Source organism: Cygnus atratus, chromosome 2 (genome assembly GCF_013377495.2).
Source record: "Cygnus atratus isolate AKBS03 ecotype Queensland, Australia chromosome 2, CAtr_DNAZoo_HiC_assembly, whole genome shotgun sequence".
NCBI classification, from domain to species: domain Eukaryota; kingdom Metazoa; phylum Chordata; class Aves; order Anseriformes; family Anatidae; genus Cygnus; species Cygnus atratus.
In genome coordinates this window covers 40,882,323-40,903,531 of record NC_066363.1, presented here as the reverse complement: position 1 = coordinate 40,903,531, position 21,209 = coordinate 40,882,323, and the positions used below count along the sequence as shown (strand labels likewise).

The following is a 21,209-nucleotide window of genomic DNA, read 5'->3' as shown; positions in this document are numbered from 1 at the left end:
AAGCCACATCACAAGGCATGGTTGCTCCCTTCAGCTGGGTGACCACGCTCCTGCTGGTGCAGCTCGCCATGCCACTGGGCTCCATCGCAAGAGCACACTGATGACTCCCGCTCAACACCACATTTTATCGCAATATCCTCTTATTCCTGTGCTTCCTTTCCCCAAAAATAAGGGGTTACAAAATAAAGTAGTGATGTGGAAAACACCAAACAGCCCTCAGGCACCACTGTAACATAGAAACATAAACAAGAAGCTAATGCTGTAGCTGATATTTTTTGTGAACAATTACAAAGAAAACAAGTGGGGCATGATCTTATAGCCACTGACGTCAACTAAGACTTTGCACGAGATAGAATGGCAAGACCCCATATTAAGAAGTAATAAACCTGCAAATTATTACAATAAACATGAAAAGTAATCCATTTCTTTCTCCAACAAATTTTTAAAAGGGAAATATTCTAGCTAAAATATTAACATTACTGACAGCTGACAGCGGCTGCTCCAAGACTCTTTATTTATGAAAATGCAACAAAGCCTTTCGCGTACTTCACCTTGATCAGGCAGCATTGCTCTACAGGTCACACAGAGCAGCATCAGCTACCTTAACGCCTCATCTCAAAGCATGTTCCTCTGAGATCCACCTCAAAGGAGCAACACAAAGCAGTCAACAGGAGAAAGCACTGCCTCAGGAGCGGCATCTCAGATCACCTAAGCACAAATCACTCTGGAATAGCTTTTTTTTTTTTTTTTTTTTTTTACAGTGACCGAACAAAGAAATATCTGCACTTAAAGAAAATTGAATGTGGTTTAGAATGTATACAACTTCCTGCAGTTGACCCCAGAAAAAATAAAAGACATATGATCTGTAACTTCCTTTGACTTTTCTTTGAACTCTAGATGGAAAGCTTTAAAAAGCAGCATTTTCTTATTAGTTACTTCCAAGATTTTTGTTAAATTAAATTTCTCAATAGTATGTAATGCTAAAATACTTATGTGTACCAATACCATGGGCCAAGCCACCCCCTCTAACACAGAAAGAATTTTTTTAATCATTACTGTGAGATGGGATGTACTGAATTACTTTGATGAAACGAGCAGCACACACCACCTACTTGACAGCACTGATTCCAAAGCATGTGCAGAGAGGCTAGACATAGGTCAAAGCGGATTCAAGAGCGAGGAGATGTGAGAAAGGGAAGATGATGTTACCTGTCCTGGGCTACCGAGAGCCATTTTTCATGCCTGGCATCGCAAAGCACGCCCTCGCAGGGGGCGAATCAGGTTTCATTCAGAGACCCAAGGAAGGCAGCTTTCTGTACAGCTTCAGAGGATGCTCCCCATATGCAAGAACGGGTTTAATAAAGATTCAATTTATCATTTATTTAAAGCTTGTCTTCTATTACTTTGGTACATATTGCTGCCGCAGGGAGCAGCTTTTTCATATCTGCCTAGATAAGAGCTAAAACCTCCAGAATCATGACCGCCAAGCATTCAAACCCCAGACCTCCAGATTACGTTGTGCAAGTTCAAAACCTGCCTCCTCAGCAGCTGCACAAGTTCCATCCAATAGCACAAAAAATATTTTAACACAGAGAAATATATATATGGAAATATTTATACACACACATAAGCACCTATATTCACTTGTGTATATTGCACAGGAATTCTGGATGCCGCAGGCACAGCCAAAGTAAATAAGCTTTCAGCAACTTAAAACAATAACAGGCATCGGTGCCTGTAACATTTGGCATCCCTAAGGGCCACGGCGAACCCACCAGAGCTGGCAGACAGCGGTAGCATGGCACCTCTCCTACCAGCCTGCTGGAAACGCATGTGCTCCCAGCCCCATCCTGCAGCTTATCAGCTCCCCTTGCCAGGCTCCTAACCCAGAGACAAGCTGCAGCTCTGCACTGGAAGCCAGAGAGAAACCAGAGCCTCCAGCAAGAGGGGCACCAGAAGCCCTGCCCCAAAGCACACCTCAGTACTGCATCCAACCCAGGGCAGACATTTTGCACGCCACCTGGGAAGGTGTTGTCATCACTTGTGCCATGAGAAGGACAAAACCCACTCTGTGTGCAAAGCTTATGCACACGTCTAAGACTGGCACTTTTACTTCTCTGGGTTCTTTCTCCCCCCCCTCCCCCTTCCATCCTACCCTCTCCATTCAGCTTACAGAGACCACCTTCAGAGTGCCATGCTAATTAGCAACAGCTTGCACTCTACATTAAAAACAAGAAGTGAAAAGGGAAACCGAGCGAGCTCATATGCTCACATGCATTTCATCAGTAACTTCATTAATATTGGCATATTTTTAATTGTATCTGATTTATTTTAATTCTGATCTGAGAAGGTCAGTAGACTTGCCATAACTGCTAAAAAATAAAGTCATAAATTAGAGATGTGATACAGTAGGACCTAGTGCCCTATGCATTTGCTATGAAGCTCTACAACAATCTGTACGGCTAATCAAAGACGACAACAGAGAGCTCACTATTTCAGGATACAAGAAAGATGCGAACATCAGAGAAAATTTAGGCTGGCATAGAAGATAAATCCAAATTCTCTAAAGTATTACTTTAACATACTAAATAAATATTTCATAAAAATGAAGTTCTTTCTGCCTTCACTTCATAAGTAACCTGCCTTTACTACACAAGCAACTCCTCAAAAAACTACTCCTTATAGGTGAACGTCTGTTCTACAAATTCTTTACGCTTTCCTGTGTTTCATGTTCCTTTCACTTTTTCCCCCATGGGCCTCATTCTGGTTTTCTATGTCTGCAATGCCTTCATGTCCAGCACTTTCCCCACATAACTACCTTGAATAAGAAGGCAACTAAAGATTACAGAGAATAAAAAGTTACATGAGTTAAACTCTTCAAGATTTCCCATACTGTAGCAAATGGCATACTGCACTTGCTTTGAAGGAGGGAAATGTGATTTAACTGACATTTCACCAGTATCTTGGGACACCAAGACTAGCTCCTATAGTAATGAATATTTAATTAGAACACAACCTACAAAGAAGGAAAACTTGACACAGTTTTTTTTCCCAAGTTTTGCCCAAGCTTTAACACTAGTTTGTACTCACAACATGCATTGTAATAAATTCCATTATTATAATTAAGATCAGCTCAGCTATATTGGGGTATTTCAGTAACTACTGTCTCCTAACATGCAAGCAAGGAGAATATTAATGATATTGAAAGACAACAGAGTTAATGAAGACAACTTACAGAATTCAACGCTACAAGATACTAGTGAATCAACAGGTTATTAAACAGGCACAAACACACTAACATTTTGTGCAAGTAACTGCGAGCTGAGAAGGGTTAGAAGAAACTTCAACCTCGACAAAAGTACCTCGTAACTGCTCACAAGAGTTGGGTGAACCAGCGCTGGCCTGACTTTGTAGCACATCCCACCGAGAAGCAAAAGCTTTTTAAACACTGTTGATAACGTGCTTTAGGGGAATCACATCCCAGGGTGCAAAGTAGTGGAAAATGGTATCTTTGTCTCAAAAATACTGGTATTGCACACAAGAAATACAAGCTTTAGCACAAATCTGATTGAATCGACTTGCAACTCTGGTTTTACACGTGTAAATCCATCAAAGACAGTGGGGAACTCTCCCACCATATCCATGTGGATTGAAGCGTGAAAATGGATGATCCCCTTCAGGCACACCTTGCTCAAACTCCTACTGTACACACCTAACTGGGAACTTGCTAGAGTTTTCTATTTCATTCCACAAAAACGTGGAGATGCAAGATGTCGAGTCCTCCACGCCTCAGCCACACTACAGACCCACTGCCCTCAAACAGGCTAGCGCTCTTGCAACCGTAAAACCCTTCTACTACAGATACAGACAAAGCCACTTCAGCAGAAAGCTGAAAAGGCATCACGGTAAAGCAGCCCTTGGTGTCGCTCCTTCTACCGCTAGAGAAGCGTATCCTCAGCTGTGAAGGAGATGCTTTCACATGCTGCCGGTGGGGTGAATTAGCCCGAAAGCAGAGCGCAGGACCCCTCAGCTCTGCAAGAAGGCGCAGAAGAGAATCAGACGAAACACAAGGTACCCCAAAACGCAGCCAGCTCCTTTGGAGCTGGCTTCTGCGCTCTTCACGAGCATGCCCAGGTACTGAATAATGACAGCCAGCGTCGAGGCAGATCCTGTACCGGATGATTGCTCTTATTTGCTAACATTACAACACCATTATACACGCACCTACCCTGCAAGCTTTCATCTAGCAAAATCTGTTTCTCCGGTAGCTTACCTACACAAAAAGCAGACTATCAGCCCTCTCTGATCGTTAAACCAGATGCAGACTGACGCTGACACACCAAGCTCTTCCCCAGGGCTTTATTCATAAAGGAAAGATTTAAATAACGCTTTAAATCAAAACCAGCTTCCTCGCGACGGAATAAAAGCCCTTGAAAGCAACTTCTCGTTTTTCCTTCCAACTTTTCCCCAACCAAAACCTTCGGCGAGCGGTGCCCACGCAGAAACTTCCACCACCGTGCCACCGCCGGCGGCGAGGCGCGCCAAGTTTTGGGGTGCCTCGGGGGAGCCTGAGAGTCCTGGGGCTCGGGGACGGCTCCTGGGACGGCTGCTGGGGTCCCTCCTGCCCTCAGAGGGGTCCCGTTTGCCCTCCAAGCGCCGAGAGAAAGCGCCTGCAGCACCACGGCGCCGCCGCCCGCCTCTCGCTTTACCCCTCGGGCGCTGTTAGGCGCTCCTCGACCCCAAGCAGCGGAAAGAAGCCGAGATCCCAGCGCTGCGCACGGCGGCACAACTCCGCCGCGGCGCCCCGGGAGCCTTCCCGCAGAGGAGGCGCACTTTTCGTCCTTCCTTGGCGTGAACGCCGGCATTTCGCACGGCCGCGGCCCCCTCCCCATACACACACACACACACACATATATATATATATATATACACACACCCCCGCACCTGCGGAGCACGGACCTCCCGTAGCAGCCCCGGCAGAGTCCCGGGCGCGGCGCCCGGCCGCCCTTTTGTCTGCGGGGAGCAGCCCCGCCGCACCGGGGACGCAGCCCAGGAGCTCCCGCAGCCAACTTGTGCCGGGGCACGGCGGGCACCGTGCGCGGAGCTCGGCGGGGCACAGCCCACCGCACCCCCCCCTCAGCGCCGCCGTCCCCGCTTTACCTCCGCTGCCGCCCGCTCCCGCTGCCGCCGCCCCGCCAGTGCAGCCGGCAGCAGCGGCGGCGGCGGCGGCAGCCCCGGCCCCCCCCGGCCCGCCCCGCCCCGGCCCGGCTCGGCCCGCCCCCTGGCGGGGCCGCCGGGGGCCGCCGCGCCGCCTCGGAGCTCGGCGAGGGGACGGGAGCGGGGCGCTGAGGGGCGCTCAGGGGCCCCGCGCCCCCGCCGCCATTTTGCGCCCTCCTCAGGCCGGCGGCGGCGGGCAGGTGCGGGGCGCTCCCCTCGGCAAACTCCCGGCCCGGCCAGGGGTTCCCTGCTCGAGGAGAAATCCTTAAATCGGGAGAAAAGCTGCGGGCGTGCTGGGGTCGCGGTGGGCTGGCTACCTGCTGCCCGCCTCGGACCTCCTGCCCCACTCGTCTTTGCTGACTGCAAAGCCCTCCAGAGATAAACACAAGCCCGCACGCAGTATTCAGATTTTTGGCAGCCATAATGAGCTCGAGGAAGAATTATGTAAACATTATTAAGTGTAATAAACACATGACAGCATTAGGCAGCCTTGTGTAGAAATGTTGGTAAAAGCCGTGGCGAACGTTTTATTCATAATGCCTTTTTAACTTTATGTAGCTGGTGTAATAGGCCTTGTGCTTTGCTGTTGCCTCGATGGAAAATCATTACCCGGTAATGGATGAGCCGGTTCAGAAGGAGAGCCACTGGGATACTGCCCGCCTTCATTCATAGATGCTACGGATCGGAGGAAGTAGTGGGAGGCCTGCCAACTTTCCCAATTTAATTATTGAGCTGTCAGTTCCTGATTTCTTGTTTCAACTTCCTGAGGCAACATCTGGCTGTAATAACAATAAATAAATAAATAAATAGAATTTGATCATTCACTCGGCAGCGTTCTATTTGCGACGTCCTTTTTACTGCAACTATTTTGAAAAACTTGGTACAGGGGACCTGGACCCAGCATCTCTCCCAACTACCCAAAAGTAAAGATGAGAATAGTTTCAGCTATGATCCTGGAGGCAAAGCTGTGCGAAAGTGTATATCATACTTGAGCCTTTTTCAACAAGTCCAGTGGTGTGCATTTTAATCTTTCTAATCTTTCTTTTATTCAGAAGAACATTATTTTTTTTTTTTCACTGCATGAAGCTGAATGATATGACTTTGGGAGATAAAAAAATAAATCTTTTTCTAGCCAAGAAGTTCTGCATTTTCATCAAACACTGCTTCAAAAGGGTAATGGTGGTTTTAGAAGAAGAAAAAAAAAAAAAACAGCCATAAAGGATACCATATTTAAATGCTACCAAATGTGAGCAAAACACTGAAGAGAAGTTTTAAAATATCTATGACTGTGTCTTCATGTGTTCTCTGGGTCTGTTTCATATGATGTGACAGCTTCAGCTCACAAGTCGTTACTGCAGTGGCTTTTGGAACAGTATGCCTTTTTTTTTTTTTTGCATATCCTCACTCAATACACGCACATGCTCACAAAAATATACATCTATATATATATATATGTGCATATGCACAGGCAGAGACAAATATAGAGTGACTCAGCTCTGTGTTCTACTTGCTTAATCAGTTTTCAAAGCTCCAGTACTGTTCTCTTTTCTTATTTAAAATGCCTAAAGCCATCTTTCCCACGTTTCTTTTTTCTCTGCAAGGGTGCCAAGCCTTTGACAAAGCTAGGCAAGCTAAGCTGCCTGGGATGGGCTCCTCCTCCTTGGATCACGCTCTCCTGAATGTCTTTCTGAAGGTCAGGAGGTCAGCTCATCCATTAATCACAAGGCGACTTGGACTTCAACACTGACCCTGCATACCAGTCTTAGGGAATCCTAGAAGACCTTCCTGATGGTCACTTAGAGCTAAGGAAGGAGACTGAGCTCGGGAGGCCGAGGTCCTGTGAGCCCAAACAGCCATCAGGTGGTGTCAGGAATGCTGTGGGGTGACAACCATCACCCATGAGCAACACTCAGCACAGCCTGGCTGCTTTCACTTTGGTCTCTCACAGGCTACAGACTGATACTACTTGTTGCAACTGTGGTGGTAGATACAAGTTGGGCATGTATGGCAATAATGCCTAGCTCAGCACCTTCGAGTTTGACTCTCTCGCTTAGCGTTCCCAAGGAAAGCACTCATTTTGGTTTCCCCTTTCCATTGTCTCTCCCTCCCATTAAGAAGTTAGGTGTAGAGATCAAAGGAGACTAAGTAAATGCTGTCTTTCGGGCTCATGGCAGAGGTTTGCTCTCTGGTTCTTTTTTTTTTTTTTTTTTTTTTTTCAGAAGTTTCCTTTCCCTCAAAGCTTAGAGAAACTTCTGGAACATTTTATTGATTTCTTCGCAGCTCACCACTGGAACTCCTCGTAATTCCTGGTCTCCTAAGGCTTACCAGGTACTTTTTCTTTCTTCTTTCTCTCTGTCCTCCAGTTCAAGTGGCAGAAAGGCTAACTACCCTGTTAAGTAGGGCAGACTTTCTTAAATCACCAAAAGAACTCTGGATAATCCTTTCGTACCTGCCTCCCATCTTCAAGTGAAATGACTATGCCTGTTAAGTCCTCATAGGAGAGGATTGAATAGTTCATATAAATTCCATTCAAGATTCTCCTGTTTTCCCTACAGTTCGTGAAAGATCAGTCAGACTCTTCCTTTAAAGAAGAAAGAAAATAGGGCGAGGTGAGTGTCGAAAGTGGATTTTCTGGTCAAATCCTATTTATCAGTTTTTCTACCATTAGCCAATTTCCAAGCATACAGCTCAGATTTATTTTTAGAAAAGCCACCTGGGACTAAAATAAAAAAAAAATAAAAATAGTCAAAACAAAGCATTTCAAAATGTTCTGGACCAAAGAAATGTTTCTGACACAGCAGCAAGGACTGTGCTGAGTCCTGTGATCAGATGCAGCTTTGAAAACATTTATGTAGTCTTTTGCTATAGGAAGGAGTACATTCTTGTACACATTCTTGTAGACATTAAGGAGGCTATCTTCAACTTCGCTATTTTTTTGCTCAGGACATTCTCTGACAACTTGTGCAATAAATATGAATCTGGCAATAAAGAGGTAACTATGCAAACAATGAGCAAATCCTTTATGAAAAAAACACTTGATGAGCAATTTAATACAGAGAATTTTGCAATCTGCTGGCGAAGGTCAATAACATGACAGATTAAGTCTACGATGGATTTATTTATATATTTACAATTGTGAAAGCAGAAATTGGGGTCTTTTAAAAGTGGCAGCTGTTAATTGCCACATATAGACGTACGCTTGGAGAGACTGCTAATGAACTGAATAAAACCTAAATGAGTTTCAGGTCCAAGTTATTTGCTGTAGCCCTAAGAGTTCAGGTGAGAGACACTGATTTCCATGAGGATCCCAAGCTGGATAACATTTATTGGCTATATGAAGGCAACAATTTCTATCTGAAACAGAATTGCCTATGCAGAAGGAAGCTTTACCAGGGAAAATAGGATGTGCTGATCCACTCGGGCCAGCATCAACAGCTATTTAAAAAAAAACAAACCTGACATAAAGAGCCTCCTGGTTATCTATTATTGTATGGTTTGGAGACATCAGCTCATATAAAACTGCAAAATGTTTGAGACTCAGAATCAGAAATGACTTTCCGTAATGAAAAGCATCATGTGCTAAAGAAAAAAAAATTAAAAAAAAAATGTCCTGCAGGATTTGAAACATCAGACAGCAGACAAGAGAAATCCAGAATCCTACTGTGCTTGGAGGGATTTCTGCACACCTAAATGAACATTTGTTGCAACAGCCAGCCTTCACCTAAGGACATTATACAAATCCCAAGCTATTAATAATACAAACTCAATCCCTAGCAGTATTCATATGTTGGGGTTTTTTTTTCTTTCTTTTGTTTTTTTTTTTTTCTGCAAGATACTGGTAAGAGAGAATGTGGAGTCTGTGGACTGACTTTAGAGCAGGAATTTTGTGTCTGCCATGCTTACTAGGTAACAGATGATATTTCACTTTGGAGATGAGAAATAAAGCTGTGGTGCAATCAGGCCATCATGCAATAATAAGTGATGGTGGTAGCTGAGATTATAGGAGTGTCTGCAGCTACAAATACTCAGCTGGGACTCCTTCAGGTTTCTGCATGTCAGCTGGTCTTCTACTATCTCTCTGGGAATTGAACTAAGCAACATATGGGTGCCATGACTTCTGAGTGCATGCTAAAGGAAGTAAAAAATAAAGCTAACGAAAAATCCAACCAGTATAATTGGTATTTTAAAACCTCCTCTACTGCACTGGGTAATGGCTTAACAAGGGCATGCATAAAAGACAAAGAAGGAAGGAGTTAGAACAACTAGTCCATTTGTTACCTGAGAGTTTCCTTCAATGATAATGAGGAGATTGGGAGAGATAATTAGGCACATTGTGTGTAAAGAACCGCTCCACCAGGTAGTCCCCGTGATGGATTGGCAGGGAGTATCAGGTAGCAAGTGTAATGGTAAGACAATATGAAGAACACAGGAGGGGAGGACCGTTTGGTGGGAGTAGAAAAGGTTGTAAAGGTCTTTAAGGTACTAGGATGTGAAACGGTAGAAAGCAATGCCGATCTGTAAGGAATCACGTCACCTTGACATATAATCAGTGATAATGAACTGGAAACTTAATGTAAAGGGCAGAAAAGTTCTTACAAAGGTGGAAGTAAATAAATAAAGAGATCTGGCTGAAGTACTACAGACTTAGCTAATACCTAGATATTTGATTTGGATGGAGAACAAACAAAAATGTAAGGTAGGCCTAAATCAAGCTGTATTTACATTTCTGGATTTGTCCCGCACATCTCTTGAAGGAATTGATGCACCTACTAGGCATAGGTCAGTGTTATTTGGGGGTCACAAACTGAACAGTGGGGAACCCAAGTAATGGACTATAAAAGTGGAATATTTCACTCTTGTAGAGGTCCTTAATGCTGGTCGTGGAAGGTCTGGAATTCACAGAGTACGTGGATTACAGCACCTACTGCTTCTGAAAGGCCCACCAAAAAGATGTTACCAGAAATGAGCAGAAGTAAGTTTTGCTGGTGGTATGCAACAGCATAGTTGCACGTACGGTGATGAAACATTGCAGTTTGGCCCCACAAGCTGCGTGTTCTGGCAGAGGAATCTGAATGGCTTGTTATAAGTCAAAGCCTTAGACATCTGCAGACAAGTATGAACTAGTGTCTATCCAGCAAGTAGTGGAAGGGATGTACTGCGTAAATCACATCAGTGATCCATGCTTAGAGTTCTGATCAGAGAAGAACAACAAATCTGTGTTATAAAGGTGCGTGTGTCATCTTTTTATATAATACCATTCAGCCCTCGACAGTCAAATACCGTTCCGATAAAATTATTTTTGGATTCATGCCTCCTGGGAAACTTTAATATTTATCAGAAACTGGCAGGGACTTTTACACCTGCACGGTGCCAGATGCAAAAGACTTCTATGTCAGTGACCTAGGACAATATTTCAGAACATGGACCAATATACAAGTCAGATCACAGCATGCCAAACACAGGATCCTTGGGAAAAAAAAAAAAAAAAAAAAGAGGGAGAGAGAATGATATGTTCAGTTAAGAAAAAGAAAAAAAAAAGAAAAGAAAAAAAGAAGGAAGGTGCAACTATGCAACTGTAAATAATGAATGACTTATTCTAGAGGAGGAGTTAAAATTTTAGAAGTTTTCAGTACAGTTTTCACCCAACTAATGGGCCTGGCCTCTAAGTTATGGACTCCATATTCCTCTGTAATTTTAGAGCATTTAAAAGCAGAGACCTGGGAATGACTACAGTGTTCAAAATCTTTGTAGATGATGGATTCCCTGGTTTTCTAGAAGTTCTTACAATACTGAAATTCATGTCACTGGTTAGAATTCTTGTAAAACTAAACAGAGAAAAAGCCATAATGATCAGTGCTAGTATCCATAGGGATATATGTCTTTATGAACGTGTCTTATTTCTGAATATATACCTATTTCAAATATATATGTATAATACAGAAAAGTTAAGTCTTACCAGCATGTGCAGAAGTTCTAAACTGCAGTGTTTCAGCATGCTTCTCCCTGGTTTGTCTGCCTGTAGGGCAGATATTCAGTCCTGCAATCACATTTTAAATGACATTCCTATAAGCTAACTCCTTAACTGAGGCATGGAGTACAATATGGAAGGGTATTTTAGGAGACGTGTGTTAACAGATACTTATTACAGACTTTTACCAGTTGCTTGCTGCATGGATGCATGTAGTGCACCTACCTTACCCTGGACCTTACGGATCAGCAACAAGTATTTCTTGTAATACAGAATCAAGAGTGCCTCTGTTCTCTTGTTCTCCAGCATATCCTCGGATAAGCTGTATGTGGGTGGCATTGGTTGGAGAAAAGATTAGGTAGATGCTTGGCTGATAAACACGCCATAAGCTCCACTGCTGCTGCAAATTATTGTTTCACCAGAGGATTGGCTCCACGTTTGTAAGCAGCCCTACAGACGCTGCTGAATGAAGGGCATGATTCATGGGCTGAACACACAGGTTTCTGGTCCCTGGAGCGGTATTTGGTGATTTGGCAAGAGACCCCAGGGCAGCTCATGCGGCACTCAACGCCTATGTCACGGCCGCTGATTCAAGCCTTTAATGTCTCTAACTTGGAGTCAAACCTACGTTGAGCAACTAAATGCATTCTGAGCATCTTTTCAGAGGATCGTGCTGAATGTTGACTATGTAATTCTTTTATGCTTGTTTGGAAATAATTATCTCCCGAGCAATACAAACAAGTAATCCAACAAACAAGGAGACCACCAAGGTTTCTGTAATTGAGTCCTTAGGCATGGTTGTTTGTCTGTGGAGGATAAAACACAGCCATTTATCTGTGTTAACCTCTGCCTACTTTCCTAGTCACGTGGAACAGCTTATTAAAAAAAGAAAGGGTGATGTGGAGGGATAACAGTTACTTGGATGAAGTTTGCAAAATCGGGTTGTCACTGTTTCCTTCAATCAAAGAGGTCGTTTAGAGTCTTGTAATTAAAGTCAGTGTTTTATATCAAGCACTCTTGATTGTCATAAATACAGCTGATACGTGTTATTATTTATGCTGTACTTTTCCGAGTGTGTTAGGGGGTTGTGGAAATACGGGCAGAAACAGACTTGCAGCAGTGGGGATAAAATGTGCCTCCCTAACTCAAGAAACTATCCTGACAGCCAGACCTGGCAAGCATTGCAGAGTCTCATCCATTGCTCCTGTCTGACTGCAGCGTGCTGCGGAGCGTTCTGCCATTGCTTTCTGTCCGGAATAATACGAAAATTGTATTGAACCGGGAGCGAAGGAGGAGGGCGTGCGCAGCCCCCCCAGCTGCAGCCCCAGCCCCAGCTCAGCTCTCCCCGCGGGCCGGGGCTGCAGTGAGAGCTCCCTCTCCTGTTCCACACAGCCTGCATCAGCCTCCTGCTCGCCTTTAACCCCAACATCTGCTTCCCTGCGAGATTTTGTCGGTGCCCCGTTTAACGCACATTTCCATTTTAGACGAGCGGTGTTCAGCTGTTTTCTTTTACTGCTTGTTATTGTTTTGTGCTGTGGCTTTCCATTGATTAAGATAAAAATCAATACCTCTTCTGCAGAAGAAAAATCTGAATAAGCTGAATGCAAATAACACAGTCATCAAGGCACCACTTAAATTAAAAGGAGGAAAAAAAAACAAAAAGGGATGCACAACATACTAAGACCAACCTTCTCTCTTTACGGCCAGTTGCAATGCCAAATCATTGGCATTTATGATCCGAGTGAATTTTTGTTTAAATTGTCATCAGTTTTTGTAAGCGTGGAACATACTTCTTGGAACGATTTAAACATATGAGATTATTTTAAATTAATTAATTAATTTACTTCTTACATTTCGATATGCTCACAATGTGAGCCTGAAATATGGTTCCCTGACAAGGTCCAAGCACAAGCATGGACTTGCAGCGCTTGGCTTTCAATACACTAAAGAATACTTTTGATAAGAAATATTTGTGTTGGGAGTTGTGTTACTATTTCTCATTAATCTGCCTCCTTTTGTGGCACTATGTCCTTCTCCTTTTCCCCAAACCGACTGGTTCATCTACTTAAATCCTCCTCTTTTGGGAAAGAGCAGTCATCTGCTAAATGCTTTTACAGCCTGTAGTGCAGAAAGACCTGACTGGTCTTTGGCCTTAGAATATTTTCTAGGAATTTATTATTTACTATTCTTGGGCATAATATATTGTGGACAATTTCCATTGCTCTCATGTTTTACCGAAGGTTATTTTTTATCCCTCTTAAACATGACTTAGTTGCCCTCAGAGTATCAAGTTTACAGTACAGCAGCTTCTGCAATACAGTCACGACATAGATTATATAGAATAATGGTCGTGTTACAATAAGACATGAAGAAATACTGTAACGTCTTGAAGACTTGCAGTGGCAGCACCAATGACACACCACGATGACATCTTCCCCTTGTTTGGACACTGCTGGGTAGCAAACATCTGAAACAAAAATCCTGTTTACCCACAGACAGTTTCAGTGCTATCGGCAGTGCACGCTTCTCTGAGCCTGCCTTCGTTCAACCCTGGCCAAGGCTGAGTGAGCACCATCCTAAATATGAAGGCACCTCAATTTTCACGCTTATTCAATCCTGGGCCTCTGCTGAGACTATGCTAGTAAAAGTGCCATGTATAAAAATGGCTTCATGATATGCATTTGTCCTCAAAAGTCCAACTGCAACAGTAACCGATGTGTCTGCAGAAAGCATATTTGTGTGTATGAGAGAGAGACAGAGAGTATCTATTTGCCAGGAGATTCAAACACGATACTGTGTACAGACAAGTTATTTGAATATTTATCCCCTTATGTTTGAAAGTTCTGGGCTGTGCAACTGGCAATTTATCTGCCTTCCCACAGTGTTTTAGTTTTAACAGCCACAAAATGCTCTGAACGCTTAGCCTCCCAAATCTTCAGGACTATGAGGGCTCAAGGCAACCTTACTGTCATACATTTTTACATCTACAAATTAATGGAAAGTACTATCTTTTTCATTTAATGCTATTGTCTTCTCCGTTTGGATTTATTCTATTATTCTACACCGGAAAAAATGTCTTTAGAATTTCTTATCAGTGATGCTCTGAGAAGAAAAAAAAAAAAAAAAAAAAAGGTGAGATTTCAGAAGTTTATGCCCTACATTGCCAGGCAGGCAATATAGCAGTCATGAATCTTCTGGGGAACAGATCTTGACCACACTGTATATTTAAGCTTTCACTTAAAATAAATAAATGAATATATATATAAATAAATAAAAAGGACTCCTCCTCCTTTTCATATCTTAATACACAACCATCAAAGTCACTTTTAGTTCAGGTTTCTCCACATATGAACATGCTGTCCTTTTGCCAGCCCTCTTTCTATGTTAGTTTTTGAATCCACTGGCTGACTTCAATGAAATTTCTCAGAAGTCCCAAAGATGCAGGTTGTTACAAGGTTTGGGAGCTTGATGCCTAGGTTGAGGATGGAGGCCTTCCTGATGCTGCTGGGGTTAGGGAAGCCAGCCCGTGTGAGAGCTGCTGCTCAGTGGCACACATGTCCGCTGCCTGGCCAAGCAGCCAGCCAGCCCCTTGCAGACTTTTGTTCACCTGGCAGCATAAACAAGACGTAGATGGGGGGCACAAGAGGAAGCTGATGCTCTCTGGTCAATACATCAGGGAGGTTTTGCAGGGGATGAGCTAAAGACAGGAAAAGAATAAGAGGATGCTGTGGTTGAAGGCAATAAGTTCAGGGAGAGGCGACTGCAGGGACGGCAACAGAAGGGTTTGTGTAAGAGGAAGCCTAGCCAGGGGGGTGATTTTGGAGAAGATGTAGGACACAAGTTTATCGGAAGCAAGGCTGCCTGAGTAAAGTTGTTACAACCTGCTTACTGTAAATGTAATTGCTTGTAGACAATAGAAGACAATAATTGTAAATTACGAAATGTAATGCATAAACTGTAGCTCATGTATAACACGAGACAATATCCTCCCTGTTAACAGGCTTGAAGTTTAATGTCTTACAAGATTATCATGCCAATAATGAAGTTTCATTATTTAAAGGAGATACATCATGGGAAAAACAATCATAGCAGCAGTATTCAAGTAGTTATCCACTCTGCAGTTTTCCCATATTTCCAAGCTGTTTGTAGCTTTACAAGAAGCTATAATTACATTCAGTACTTCCCAGTGTTCAAAAATTGGAATTGCTTGGCTTTCCACTAGGTTATTATCCTGCAGTAAACACGGGTAAGGTGGTCAGCGCAATCACAAATAAAAACCAAAATGGTCTGGCCAACACTATCTCATTAAAATGATGACCACACAGCGGAAAAGACTGAAAAACATTTCACTTTTTTATTAACTATTGAAGAACATTAATTTACCCATAACTCTACACTAACGGTGTGAATTTAGGCAGTGTACCCAGTCTGTCTTTTCTGTAGCTCACGGTAAATGCTTAGTCTCCTATGAAGTAGCTCATTTTACTAATGAGACTAGATCCTTATACCATTAAAATACTGGCAACTGTAAGGAAGAAGGCACTATATTGAGACCCTGTATAGATACAGCATTTTCACAGAAGAATAGCTGACTCTCCATTTCCTACACTTCATCTTGCTTGTTGGTTTGCTTCTCTAGGATAAATCATATTTGCCAAAGGAAACCAAAGGAAGAAAACAACCTCAGAGACAGGAAAACTATGGGAAATACAAGATGCAGAGATCAAGGAAAATAAAATAAAATAAATAATTTCCATCTCTAGTATAATTTTCTAGGGAAACTGCTCCAGTCAGTGCCATTTACCAGAATGTCAGGAAGAAAAGTTAGATGCTGTTGTGAGTGAGCACCTGATAAAGAGTCTAGGTATATGACAGAAAGTTTCCCCCATCAACAGGGATCCAAGAAGTTTGAACAAAACAGTCAATCACTTTCTTAGAAGACGGCGCTGAATATTTTGGGATACTCTCTCTGGATGCCAGCCCATGGACTCCTTCTGGAAACCAGCTGCTGTAAGGAAATGAGGGTATTCATAAAAATAGCTAAGGAGGGAGAAAGAAGATCAGAGCAGACAATTTCGACAGCAGACAGAAAGAGAAACAAATGTCATGGAGGAATACAAAAGATCATTTTTCTCTTTTTGCAATGGTGCTAGTAAGAGGAAAGGAAGTGCACAAATAATATATGTATGACACTGGTAAAGGCAAATGTTTATGGGAGAAAAAGCCACTACTTTAAACCCCGTGCTCATTTTTTCTTCTATAGTCTTGAGTACAATAAAAATTATGTTGCATATACAGTGCATGCTATATTTTCCTAGAATATATTTTTGCACAATTTGTGTTCGTAGGTGTGTGACTGATCACAAAACTTTGTTTTGGCTGTGTTAAGTGAAGGCTGTTATAAATTAGGGAACTTGCTGAAACCTCAATAAATATACGTTATGGATTGAGAGAACATACCATCTTGTAGAGGGACATCTCAAACTGTACATACCACTTAGGCTCTCAGAATACAGCCCTGCACTGGGCATTCATGCTAAGGAATAAATTCAAAACTTTTTCTCATCAACCAGATAAAGGTATATTAAATTTGGAGGTACGAATTCATGCATTGTGGTGTAAGTCTGCAGAGCCAAAGTGAGGTAGGCTTAGAGCAATATTCAGTAAAGCTCATGTTAAAAATACCTTTTTATCTGTGACCTTTCCTTTAGAATTTCTGTGATAACACTTGGGGATTTTACATTAAGTTTCTTAGTATAAAATTGAGCACTGAACAGACTTTTAGAAAGATTATGGTGCTAGAGGGATATTTAATGGTGAAATCACTTACTGTAGTACTCATTTCTGAGAGCAAAGGTCTGAAGTGAAATGAATTTGGTGATCTTAGATTAGTCCTTGGTGGGCAGAGGTCCATGTCTGAAGTCAGCTACGTGTATAATTAGGTATAATTTCTACATCTGTTCAATAGAGGTTAATTGAACTATCACAATAATTGAATTCCTGGACTTCTGAGTTTTCTGTTCAACGTGTTCCTGTGAGATGCGAGCCAAGTATTCATCATCTAACACATTTATAGGAAATTCCTGTTGCATTTGGTATTTGGTTTGTGGATTAATACAGGGTATTGGCATTTTTCAAATGTCTGAGCACAAATACAAATCCAATCTTCCAAAATAAATAAGCAAAAGAAAGACCCACAAGCAGATAGATTCTATACTAAGAGCTCCTCATATCTTAAAGGAACAGTCAAAAGCAGATAGATTACCAACTGGCAAAGCAGAAAAGCTCTAATAATCTTACCCATGTATTCTGCAAGAATTTCACTCTTCTTGTGATGGTATTTAAGATTAAGAATGCATTATGAGTATTCAGTAAATAAAATCTTTGCATTAATTTTGAGCCTGGAATAATAGAGCATTATTTTCTTTCTACAATCACAGGTGTGCAAACATATGACAAAAGCATATGCATGAATGCAGTGTGTACTTACTATTCTGTGTATGAAAGCCGTTACACACATTTTACAAGGCTACTGCTCACTCATTCAGAAAACTAACAGGTTTTCTTTTACCGCTTCTGTATGAGAAAAAAGTAGACAGGCACCATGATGAACTGCATCCATTTATGCATTCACTTGGGATCTAGCATTATTGGATTATTCTTGGCTGACTACACTTGTCAGACCCACTTTTTAATTTTTTAGGGAAACAACATTTGCTTTTCATTTATTGAGTTTAGCATTTAGAAGGAATACAGACTTTCGATACTGAAGTCCTCTGTGCATTGAAACAGACAAGCTAGCAAATAATTTTTTTTCACAGAATAGCTAGGAAAGATATTCTCCATTCCCATATAGCCATAGGCTTCCCAGCTAGGGCTGCCAACGTCTTGTCAGAGATGGTCAGGAGGTGGAATTTCACCAGAACTCCTTTAAAAATGTAGATATCTCATTAAAAATAATCAACAATTTTTTTTTTGACTGAAAAAAATAATGGAAAATCTCCCATACTGTCTCAAGGGCTTTATGAGCATTAAGCTTGAGTAAACCCAAGTCAGCGAGGTGGGACTACTTCTCTCGTGGTACATCAGTTGATCTTAGTAGTGTCTTGCCTTGATGTAGTATGGGAATTATGGGAGTTACCGTCTCTCTGAGGAGTCCAGATCATAGTATACAGTAGAGACAAGGCACAAATATATCAAAATTTCTAAATTATTGATTTTTTATTTCATTAATCCTCTCTAACTATTACACTTTTTGCTTACAGAGGATTTTTTTTAAACTAAAAGTGCAAGCTTCTGAAAAAAGTTTGGTTATATTTGATTATATTTTTAGCTACAATTTTCTGAAGAAATTCTCATTACCAACCTATTAGAAACATGACTGGTGTTACTACCTGATTTAACACAAGTCCGTAACTAGTCATCTCATAAACTTTTCAACTTCATCAGACTGGTGGAAGTGCATCCGTTGGTGGTCCTATTTGGACAGGCCTAGTCAAAAGCAGTGCAAAGGTTCAAGTGCAGAGAATGCAGGACTGATCCCTATGAACACGCTTCACATTTTTCGCAACTCAATCCCATAAACCAATTTTAGTGATGCAATGAAGTTCGCTGTCTGCTAAGTCATTGTGAATCATAAAGTTCCCATTTGTGTGGTATAAATCAACATAACTATTCAACAATTAAATCTACAATGAATATATTTTTTAAATTACCAAGCATTATGTTTCATTTTACAAGCTTGCACATGCATTCTTTATAGCTTACTGTCATGTAATGCTTTATAAATGATACTTGATAAACAACAGCTGTATAATCTTAGAAATATTCATCAAGAGGCACATGTATCCATGGTAAATCACTTTTGACTTGTACAATGCTGGTGGCTGGCATATAATCTTCTAACTGCTTGCATGTGGAACATAATAGGACATGGCACTATGCTTCTGCGAGACCAAAATACATTCAGAAAACATACTTAGGTATCAATTGCAAGCAAGAATGAAAAACATTTGTCAAGTGCACAGTTCCAAAGTGTAAATCTCATAGTAGATGCTATATTTATGGTACACCATTATGCATATTTTGCATACTGTTTATTTTTAAATTGAACTTCATTGCACTCATTTTCACAGTTTATTGGTACTGAAACCTAAAGCTTAGTGAAGATGTGGTATTAGGGATTGTTTTTGCTTTCCCATAAGCTAAAATGAGCGGCAACTCCTGTACTTCTCTCAGCTGTTAGATTTCTGCTAATTCCCTAGGTTATGTCATAGTTTATTTCCTATCTGCTAAACGCGTTTCAGCTTTCAGAAAAGTTCCCGTGAGGCAGAATATGGAATAAGAGGGATCAGCTATTCTTTCAGATGCTGATGTACAACTTCTGCAGACCCACCTACAATAGTCCTTATGTCACAGGGAGTTTTGGGGACGAAGAGATAAGGAATTCCACCACGCACATGCTGAGGGCAACATAGCGGTGTTGATGTTACATAGCTGTTGGACTAAAGAATTAAAGTGTTCTGTGATTGCTACCTTTGGGCTCTTCACTGAATTGAACTGCTTGTTACAGCAGCCTCATCTCTATTTTATTGAGACCATGCAGTTGGTGTTCAACATTTACGCTATACAGTTACAACTACTCCTCGTGAAGCACCACTATTTATGCTTTACTTAGGATCATCTGAAAAAGCCAAGGTCTAAGGTACACACTGTATCTACTCTACTCACAGTAATTTCCATGACACAGGTTATGCTTTTATTATTTTTTTTTAAATTAGAGTTAGGATTCACCTCACCTAATCATCTAAAAGTAAGACGCCTAGAGCAACCCCCTTATCTAGGCTTCCCATAACACCCAGTGGAGAGAAACAGACCAGTTAATTAAAAGTCCAATTAATGCCATCCTAAATAGTATCTAAGAAAAGTGGATGAACCTCCCTGTGGAGGGCTCTGTCCCTCTCTGTAGACTCTAGAGACGGCCTAAAAGGCTTCCTTCAAGTAGAAACACAATATTTTCAAGGTAATATGAAGTGAGATGAGTGCTGCCAGCTGTGTCCCTCTTAGTCGCTGTGCAGTACCTGCCACAGCTGCCCTGAACTACACAGCACATTGTTTTTTTACAGAGCACATGGCATAATTTACCCCAACTTTGCAAATCAGACATAGCACAGGGAGGCAGCCGAGTTTATCTGGTCTGTTGTGTCAGCCTCTAAAATTAAGAAATTAATCCATGACTTGGTAAATAGCTTTCATTTGATGTACATGAAGCCGTAGCAAATTTTTACTTTCAGGGTAGCCCTACAAGATCTGGAGCTTTCTCAGGAAGATGCTGTGTGAAAAGGCTTTCTACTAGTTGTTCACATCCCTGATATTCATTTAATAGAATTTGCAGTCTCCGCAATTCTGCATTTGTCCGAGTTATGCCAAAACACCTCAGGTTTTTGACAGAAGTTAAGGGATTCTCTTTATATCCTCTTATCTGCACCCTGAATAGAGGAAAAGCTGGAGCATGTATTTTATTCTTGTGCAGAGGAAGAACTTAAGTAGGGGCTCTGAACAAAGGAGAAGCTGCAGAGGAAAATTCCTGGCAGCCAGTTTAAGAGAGGAGCTTTGGGCTGAGGGGGAAACTCCATACCTCTGAGACAAACTGTTGTATATTAAGAACTTTTTCTCACTTAATGAATGAGTTTGGGAATATGAGTCAACTAAGACAACAAATTTGGTAGCTTTGATTCTTGCTCACTAGAATTAATCATGACAAAGTATAGAAGATAGTTTCTTAGCCATTTTTTTTCAGTCCTGAGGAATTTCAGAAAATTCATTGGAAACCCCTTCTCTTGTGTTGGCATCTCTGTTTGCGTGTTGTGTCCACATTTGTTGCGAACACATACAGCTCCTGCCTGACTTATCCCTGTAACCTGTTTTGGGCATTTGTGTATCCATGCAACGCACTCTTCAACTATTTCACTTATTTTAACCATTTCTATGGCCTGTGGAAATAAGGACCATATGTGCAAAACAC

The 21,209-nt window shown here is 41.8% G+C and overlaps 1 protein-coding gene across 4 annotated transcripts in view; it reads right to left on the bottom strand.

The window, feature by feature from the left end:
* RARB (retinoic acid receptor beta) overlaps positions 1-5,243 on the bottom strand; it is a 331,702-nt gene extending 326,459 nt beyond the window's left edge. For 2 of the 4 annotated variants that reach the window (XM_050709157.1, XM_035556376.2), the window contains exon 1: positions 5,161-5,237. The gene's annotated coding sequence lies outside the window, so the exon portion shown is untranslated. Of the gene's footprint in view, positions 1-4,944 lie in introns of all 4 variants that reach the window. The other 2 variants (XM_035556374.2, XM_035556375.2) reach the window with 2 other exon arrangements.
* Between the last annotated feature and the right edge of the window lie 15,966 nt (positions 5,244-21,209).